Source organism: Tupaia chinensis, unplaced genomic scaffold, assembly GCF_000334495.1.
Source record: "Tupaia chinensis unplaced genomic scaffold, TupChi_1.0 Scaffold000285_1, whole genome shotgun sequence".
Classification (NCBI taxonomy): Eukaryota; Metazoa; Chordata; class Mammalia; order Scandentia; family Tupaiidae; genus Tupaia; species Tupaia belangeri.
In genome coordinates, this window is record NW_006159769.1 from 614,984 (window position 1) to 624,649 (window position 9,666).

A 9,666-nucleotide genomic window follows, 5' to 3' on the forward strand; every position below is an offset into this window, starting at 1 on the left:
ACCCATTCTGCAATGACCTTGCTCTCTAGCAACTCTCTTCCCCCATAACCTACCCCCAGCATCCTTTTCCCTTGGTCTCAGCTTAGTCAAACTACACATAATGAGTTCTTCTAATCTTTCCTGACAGATCAATCCTTCTCTGACCTTAATTATTCATGTGGCTGTCCTCTGAATTCCCTTTAGGCTACTGGATCCTTTCTTGTGTCTTATCTGAGATAGCTCATTTACATCCCAGGAGGTGAACATCAGTGCTTAAGGCCTGAGCCCCCAAGAGGAAAGAGGAGGTAATGACTGTGGAGTTGGGGGAGATCAGAAGTGCTGCGGGAATGGGTTAGAGTGACTCTCAACTTAAATTCTAGCTCCTACATTCAGTAGCCATACGACACAGACAAGTTATACAACCTCATAGCTCTGTCGTTTGCAAAATGGGACGAAAACTGTACTTTCATATGGATCAGTATAAATATTAAGTCAAGTACGAGGGTGTAGCAACTTCTCCCTCTGCAGAAGCCTTTATTATAACTTCAGCAAGTGTTCCCTCCACTACCCTATGGCTCCCTCACCATTAGCTCTTCCTTTGGCTGGCATTTGCCTACATTCCTGCCACTGAATCAGAATAGTCCTTTGAAATAAGGATTTGGAACAAGAAGGTTATGATTAAACTATACCTGGAGTGAAGAACAGAGGCCTATTTCTTTTCATGGAAATTTTGGCAAGAAGTCATACATCTCAACTCAATGGGATAAAGACATCTTTCTTTAGGAGTCTTGCCTTGTATCTGGGCTACAAAACTAGCCTCCTCCCTGGTCTTCTTAATTTACAAGCTTGAGCAAATGACCATTTTCTCCAGACTTTCCTGGTTTGAGCACTGAATGTCCTTTGGCCAAGGAATTAGCTCATCCCTGAGCAAATGGGAACTTTCGGTCATTGTACAATGAATTCTCTTTCATCCCAATACGTTAGATTAGTCCACCATAAAAGTGATCTCAAGATCCCCTTTTATCCTTGGAATATCCCAGAGACTCCTCTTTACTCTAGGCTGGCAAGTAAAGCTCTTCCCAGGATGGCTCCTCCTCACCTCCCCAGGCTCATTTGCCTGTCCCTGCCCACCACATCTTGCTCCCATCACTCTTTTCTATCCTTTCAAGAAGTTGTTCTATCTGTAGATGTTCAGTCTGCTGCCCTTCCCCATCTTCTGAAGTGCTCTTCACCATAAAACCTAAAACACAAATCCAGCCAGTTAACAACTGGTTAATCGGAAGGTCACAAAGAAGTGGGCACAAGGCACAGGTGGTGCCTTGCAGATAACATTGTAGATCTCAGATTGAGCATTTATTATTTATTTATTTTTAATATAAAGATAGAATGTGGATTTATTTACTTATTTATTTATTTAGTTTTTTGTCATAGGGTGTATGTGCTCACTGGAGAGAGAGTGAGACAAACAGATACAGAGAGAAGGAAAGTGAAAAATCAGTCCTCAGAGGAGATGGCCATGCCACAATCCCTTCTCCTCCACACTTTTCTCAGGATTTAGGGCATGCACACACACATGGCCAGCATGATTTTCAAGCTGCAAGGTCTGAGACTTGAACAGTAGTTGGTCATGTGGGAGTCCACCTTAATCACCATGCCACCTGTTAGCCCTGTGAATTTATTTATTTATTTATTTTGGGAGAGTTTTTTCCTATAGGGCGCGTGCACTCATCAGAGAGACAGAGAGACAGTAAGAGAGAAATCACCCCCGGGGGGGATAGCCATGCTGCCATCCTTTCTCCTCCACTCTCCTCTTGGGATCTTAGGCACGCACACACATGCACCCGGCATGAGTTTAAGCCACCGGGGCTGGGTCTCAAACCGTGGTTGACTACATGGGAGTTCAGCGACATAGCCATTATGTAAATGCTGGTCCTAAATTTATTATTTTTAATGGAGGGAATCACATAAAAATCAGTATTTCTAGCTTCTCCTGAAAACATAGAAGACCAGGCAACTGTGGGATCATATTTTCTTAGAACTGAGTAGGGGCTGCCTTCAGGTGGGGCAGGGGCGCATGTTTGCCACAGACCTCACCCCACACAGAGAATGAAGGCCAGTGGTATTTTCCATTATGCTTTTCTTCCAGGTGGAAAAATAGCTTTTTCTATCTGTATTTCTACTGAAGTTAAGAAAATGAAGACTACGTCGAACGGATTCAATGGTTTATCTGGAGCTGGTCCCACTTCACTATTGTGTGTTACTTGTCTGATTCATGTAGGCTTTTGAACTGGGGAGTTTGACATGACACAGAGGTTGGCAAACTTTTTCTGTAAAGGGCCAAATTGTAAATATCTTAGGATTTCCAGAACATAAAGTTACTGCTACAACTACTCAACTCAGTCTTGATAGTATGAAAGCAATCTTAGATAAGTGAGTGAACATGAGTGTCTTTTGTTTGTTTGTTTGTTTTTGAGAGATTTTTGCTATAGTATATGTGAACATGCCAGAGAGACAGAAAGTGAGAAATTGCCCCCCAGGGGGATAACCATACCACAACCTCTTCTCCATTCTCCTCTTGTAATCTTGGGCATGCACACACATGTGCCTGGCATGAGTTTTAAGCCACTGGGTCAGGGACTCGAATTGCAGCTGACTATGTGGGAGTCCAGCAACATAACCATTACGCCATCTGTTGGTCCTGAACATGAGTGTGTTCTTTTTTTTTTTTTTTTTTTTTTTTCCTCACGTGCGTTGCCAGAGAAAGAGAGACAGAAAACGAGAAATCACCCCCCAGGGGGGATGGCCACGCCGCAATCCCTTTTCCTCCATTCTCCTCTCGGGATCTTGGGCATGTGTGCACGTGCGCCCAGCGTGAGTTTGAAGCCACCGGGTCCAGGACATGAACCGCGGTCGACTACGTGGGAGTCCAGCGACATAGCCATTACGCTAACTGCTGGTCCCCATGAGTGTGTTTTAATAAAAATTTATTTATAGAAACAGATGCTGGCTGGTTTTTGGCTCTCAGGCTATGCCACTTTCTGATCTAGTTTATCTCCTTAATTTTACAGATGAGAAAACATAGAGAATTAACATCAGTTGCTAGTTTGTGGCAGAACTGATGCTATACTTAGGCTTTTCACCTGTCAAAATCCCATTTCTTTTTTTTGGAGAGGTTTTTGCTATAGGGCGCCTGTGCTCGCCAGAAAGACAGAGACAGAGAGAAATCAGCCCCTACGGGAGATGGCCATGCCGCAATCCCTTCTCCTCCATTCTCCTCTCAGGATCTTGGGCATGCACACACATGCACCTGGCTTGAGTTTAAGCCACCGGGTCTGGAACTCAACCCCCAGTTGGCTACATGGGAGTTCAACAACATAGCCATTACACTAACTGCTGGTCCCCCTCAAAATTCCACTTCTTATCCCATTTATGGGTGCTTCATTCTTCAGTCTCCATAAAACTCTTGCCCTGCTCCCCAGAATCTCATCTCTGAGCCATTCACTTGGGCAGTCACAGATATTCTTGTATATCTTCTTTTGATACCAGATTATAAATCCACTGCTTTCTATGGTTTTTATGAGGGAACTTCAAAAACAGTTGGTGGAAAAAATGGTATTAAAGCATGAATTTATTTTGGTCCAAAAATGTTAAACTTCACACAGCATTTTCCATGAACTTTTGGAAGACCCTCCCCTCGTACACTATGCTGTAGAGCTTCACAAAAAGTGTTTCACATAGAATAGGTACTTATTAAATACACACAGAGACTTGGAAAGAGGATGGGTTCCAGCCAGGAGGATACAGGATATCAGAATAAGTTCTAATGGATGTGGGGAAAGTAGGAGGCATTGAAAGAAAGTCTTGGGACCAGCAGTTAGCATAATGGCTATGTTGCTGGACTCCCACGGAGTCGACCGTGGTTCATGTCCCAGACCTGGTGGCTTAAACTCAGGCTGGGCACGTGTGCATGCGTGCCCAAGATCCTGAGAGGAGAATGGAGGAGAAGAGATTGCGGCATGGCCATCCCCCCTGGGGGGTGATTTCTCGCTTTCTTTCTGTCTCTTTAAAAAAAAAAAAAAAAGAAAGAATGTCTTTGTCTACCACTATGCCTAAGTTTCCTGGACTAAGTCTAGCAGTGGGGAACCATCCATAGTTCCTTCCACAGTTCCTCCTCTGCCTTTCCGAGTTTAGTTGTCATGGTCTGACTTCATTGATGGATCAACCTCCCTTCCCTACTTTTATTCCCATCCCGCTGGGCATAGTGATATGACTGGAGTTAGAAGAATATGTAAGAATGAAAGTAGAGGTAATGGGATTTAACAAAGCATATATTAGAAGCTTGATGCTTTCTTTTTCTCCTTGGTAATCTCTATGCCTTGCGAGTACTACCCTTTGTCACTTTTGGTCCATGTATGATTTCCAAATATGTCAGCTCAGTGATACATATAGTCTTCTCGTGTATCTTCTGACCTTTCTAAGAAAAATGATTAGAAAGGAATAACTGAAAAGAACCTATCGAGAGCTGATTTTTTACTTTTTTTTTTTTTGATCCGGTGGGACTCTTGTGGGTGGAAGATGACAAATAGGTTTCAGCTTGCGAGCTCTTTCTGTTCAGTTCCCCCAGATGCCCACAGCCTTGTTCTGTGACTGACCAGCAAAGTCTGCCCTGGCACTGAACGGAGGAATGGGCATGTAGGCTACCTATTACCACTAAGTTAGGGAAGAAAAGTGCTACCTGGGGGAAAAGGGACTATCTTTCCTTTTGCTATTCTTTCCTGGGACAATAATGAAAACAAAGCTATAAGGAAGGAGGACCCTATTATGGAAAGATGCCCAACAGGGAGCTGAAACTGGGGAGAATGGTTATGATTTATGGAGATGACTCAAGAATGTCAGTGAGAATGTAGACAGGAATTCATGAATGAATCTCCTTTTGGCATTAAGCTCTTGATCTCTCTTTTTACTCTCATTTGGTTTATTAGCATTTTTTTAGATAATAAAAAAAACAGATACAAACCATTTCACTGGTATGTGTGGGATCATCTGAGTCTTACAGACATGGTAGGGTCATGGAGCTAGCTGAAGCCCAAGGACTGGTTGGAAGTGAGTTACAAAGGCATGGGGCCCAGAAATGTGACCTCTGGATGGACAGGGCCCTGGGCCTTATAGAGGCAAGGGTAGGAAAGCCTTTCTCAGGAGGTGGCAGGGTAGCATACCACAAAGAACTCTACGTTCTACAGCTGGGAGCAAGTACTAGCTCTTTCTATTGAGCACTGGCCCTGTGTTTTCATCTGTGTGTTCCTGTCTATGAGCAGCCTTGTTGGCTCATGCCAGCATTTTATTGCTTTGGCCAAAGGCCTTCACAGGAAATATCCTCACCTGACACAGTGTTTATGATTTTATATACATCACACAACCCCTCCTGGCTCTGTTTTCCTGCTGGTGGGTGTAGGAGCTGAGTTATGGAGGCAATAGCTCCATGCCATGCCAGGTAATTCATTTTTGCATTTTCTTTTATAGACATGAAGATGCATCTTGTTGAGCAATTAAAAAGGTAGAAACATAATGGGAAAATTTTTTCTTAGTAAAATTGCTTACGGAAAGAGATGTAACATGCTACTGTACCTCCCAAAATGTTTTTTCACTTGTTTATGTTGATCCAGTATAAATGGCTGCCTCCCGTTTTCTGAAATTATTTTTGAGATAATACTGTTTTTTGAAAGCCTACTATATTAAATTTATGTACCTTTTAGTACATAGGTTTTATTTTTTCTCGATAAGTAGTCAATTTAATTTTTATGAATTAAATAAAAATTTCTGGTGTTCCTGCCTGCCTCTCTCTCTCCATGTCCTTCTAAAGAAGATCAGACCACCCACAGCCCCAGCTGTAGCCATGTTTTGTGGGCTGCACCACTTCCTCACCTCCTCTCACCCCAGATCCACTGGACAAGGGTCAGCCCAGACTTTAGACAGTGTCTTCAGTCTGATGGGTATCACAGACTGTGAGCTCAGTGTAACAGATTTCTTGGTCTCGAATAGGGAAACATGGAGAGACTGAGGCAGCAGAAACTCAAACAGAAATTTCAAGAAATGTTCAGGCCAGAGTAACCACACTGACCTTTTCTTTGCATTCAAAAAGGCAAACTAGAAAAGTCAGGCTATGTTTTTCTTTTGGTTCACACTTTCCCAGTAGTTTTAGTCTTTATCAAATCAGAGTGAATTAGCTCTTGAGGATGTTGGGTATTGTAGCATGTCTAGTAAATCCTCCCAGTACGCTGGGGCTTCCCACCAAGGTGGGAGTGAAATTAGGGAGCTACTTTCTGCTATAATTAATGCTGTCTGAAGGGGCTCCCCAACAGGGGTAATGTGGAAGGTCTGTGATGTTGGTCCCACCCCTCACTTCTTCCACTCCATATAAATTTGCGCCAAGGCCTGAATTTACAGAGGCTAAGCTGAGTCTTCATGGAATCACTACTTTAAGGAGGGAGAGAATTTTATTTTATTTATTTATTTATTTTACCAAAAGTACTTTGCCTCTGTGTCTGACTTTAGTTTCTCCACTTACATAAAGCAGGGAATCCCGGTATAGCCTACCCCCATCTTCCCAGGATAGATTGCGATTAATGAGAGACCATGAACACGACATGCTGAATGCTGAATGATTCAGAGGGCAGATGCTATGCAAATAAAAGACACAATAATAGCCACGCTTGGCACACCTGAGCCCACCATAACCTTTGGATGGCCATCTCGGAAATAAGATGAGAGCTGATATTTAATAAAGCTTGTGTTTTTGAGAAGCTCATGGTAGCGAATCTTACTGAGCGGATTTAGGCTTCCGTGACCTTTCTGTGCCATTACAAATGGTGTCAGGAGGTTAACGCAAGGCAGAGTGTGCTCGCTGTGGTAGAAAAAAGAAAATCTTTACATCTTTATTAGGCTTTTATTTTTTTAAGGATACTAGAGGCCTGCATTTCATGGATTCATCCATTTGAATCTGTGCACGTTGGGGGCCCATTTATGCTACGCATGAAGGGAGTGTGATAATCATGTCTACACCAAGGGTCAGTGAGCTATGGATTGCAATACTTTGCAGAGATATTGGATTTACTGCACAGTCACAGGCATGGTCTTATTATTTTATCTGCCTACAGTCATGTGGACGTATAGGTTACCTAATATGGTTTTTTACTTGTCTGTGTTTTATTAGTCCACGCTAGGCCGTTTGGACCTCTGGCCTGTGAGACCCTGACATTCAGCATTAGTGATGGCTTAAAGCAAAAACATGCCTATTTCTTTTATCAAAAAGTAGGAAATACACCATATACACAAAATGACATATCAAACCTATGTCCAGTTTAAAGAAGAGGAATAAAATAAACATCAGTGTACCTCCCAGTCTGGCGAGGGTACAGCATTAGCAGCTCTTAGAAGTCCTTGGGTACACCTCCCTAATTACACATTCCCCCGTCCCACCTGGAGGTATCAATCAGCCTGTCTCTTGTGTTAAGCATTCTATGACTTTTCTCTGTAGTTCTACTGTGTAGCTCTCCCCACATGAGAGACTTAATTTTGCCTGCTCTTGAATAGTTAGAACCATCTACATGTAGTCTTCCCAACATTGTTGTTGAGATTTCTTTACATTGATATCATTTCAGTTGGGAATATGCCACAATTTATTCAGACATTCTACTATTGATGAACATTTCGGTTGTTCTCAGAATTTTGCTAGCATGGCAACCCTTGTGTGAATCTTCTTGAATCGCTTCCTGGTAAACAGGTACAAGAGTTTCTCTAGAGTTTATGTCAAAGGGTAGAACTGCTAGCTCTTAGGATGAATACAACTTGAGTAAGTTAATTACTATAACTTTGTAATATATTTTGAAATCAGAAGTGTAATGCCTCCAACTTTTTTTTTTTTCTTGAGATTTCTTTGGCTAGAGTCTTTTGTGGCTCCATATAATTTATAAGGCAGTTTTTTTTTTTTTTCTCTATTTCTATACAAAATGTTGCTGGAATTTTGATAGGGATTGCATTGAGTCAGCAGATTGCTTTGGGTAGTAGGGGCATTTTAACAATCTTATGTCTTACAATTCATGAACATGGGGACCAGCAGTTAGCGTAATGGCTATGTCACTGGATTCCCATGTAGGTGACTGTGGTTTAAGTCCTGGACCCAGTGGCTTAAACTCATGCCAGGTACGTGTGCATGTTGGGAAGAAAATGGAGAAAAATGGAGGAGAAGGGATTGTGGTGTGGCCATCCCCCCTGAGGGGTGATTTCTCACTTTCTTTCTATCTCTGTCTGTCTTTCTGGTGAGTGCACGTGCCCTATAGCAAAAAAATCTCCCCCCCCCAAAAAAAATGAACATGGGATATCTTTCCATTTATTTAGTCTTCTTCAATTATTTTTATCAATGATTTATAATTTTCATGTACAAATCTTTTACCTCTGTTTATTTCTAATCTTTTATGCTTCTTGATGCTAGTCTAAATGGGATTATATTCTGTTTCCTTTTCATATGGTTTAATGTTAGTGTATAGAAATATGACTGATTTTTACATGTTAATTTTATATTTTGCAACATATTTGCAATTGTTTATTGGTTCTCACAATTTTTGGGGGGGCGGAATTTTAGAAGTTTCTATATGTTAGATAATGTAATCAACATATAGATATTTTACTTCTTTCAGATTTGTCTTTACTTTCTTTTTCTTATTTAATTTTTCTGACTAGAACTTTCAATATTATCCCTAATACAAGTGGTCAGAGTAAGCAACTATGAATTATTCCTGTTATTAGAAGAAAACCTTTCAATTTTTCACTATTGAGTATGATGTTAGCTATGAGCTTTTTGGATGTGGACTTTATTGCGTTGAAGTAAATTCTTTCAATACCTAGCTAGTTGTGAAAAGGCAATGTACAAAATTATAGAAAATATTTGCAAGCCATATATGAGCTGATAAAAGATTGATATCCAAACTACACCAGAAACTCCTATAAGTGAATAGCAAATAAATAAATATGTAACCCAATTTAAAAATGAGAAAAGGACTTTGATAAACATTCTCCAAAAAAAGACATGCAATGGCTAACAAGTAGATAGAAAGCTGCTCAATATCATTAATCATCAGAGAAATGCAAATCAAAACCACAGTGACATATCACTTCACACTTACTAGGCTATTATTAAGAAAACAGGAGCCAGCAGGTGGTGCAGTAGTTAAGAGGACTGGGCTCCCACATGGCCAATGCAATTTGAGTCATGGACCTGGTGGCTGACTGGCTCTCTCTCTCTCTCTCTCTCTCTTTCTCTTTCTGTCCCTCTCTGGTCAAATTAAAATAAGTAAATAAATAAATTAAGCTAAATAAAATAATCCTTACAAAAAGATAACAAAGATGTGGAGAAATTGAAACCCTGGTATACTATAAGTAGGAATATGAAATGGTACAATGATTATGAAAATCACTATGGCAATTGCTCCAAAAATTACAAATGGAATTACCATGTGCTCTAGCAATTTAATTCTAGGCATTTATCCAAAAGCATTGAAATCAAGATCTTGAAGAGATACATGTACACTCAGATACATGTTCATTGCAGCATTAGTCACAATAGTCAACATATGGAAACAAACCTAGATGTCCAACGACAGATGAATACATAGAGAAAATATAGTATTTCCC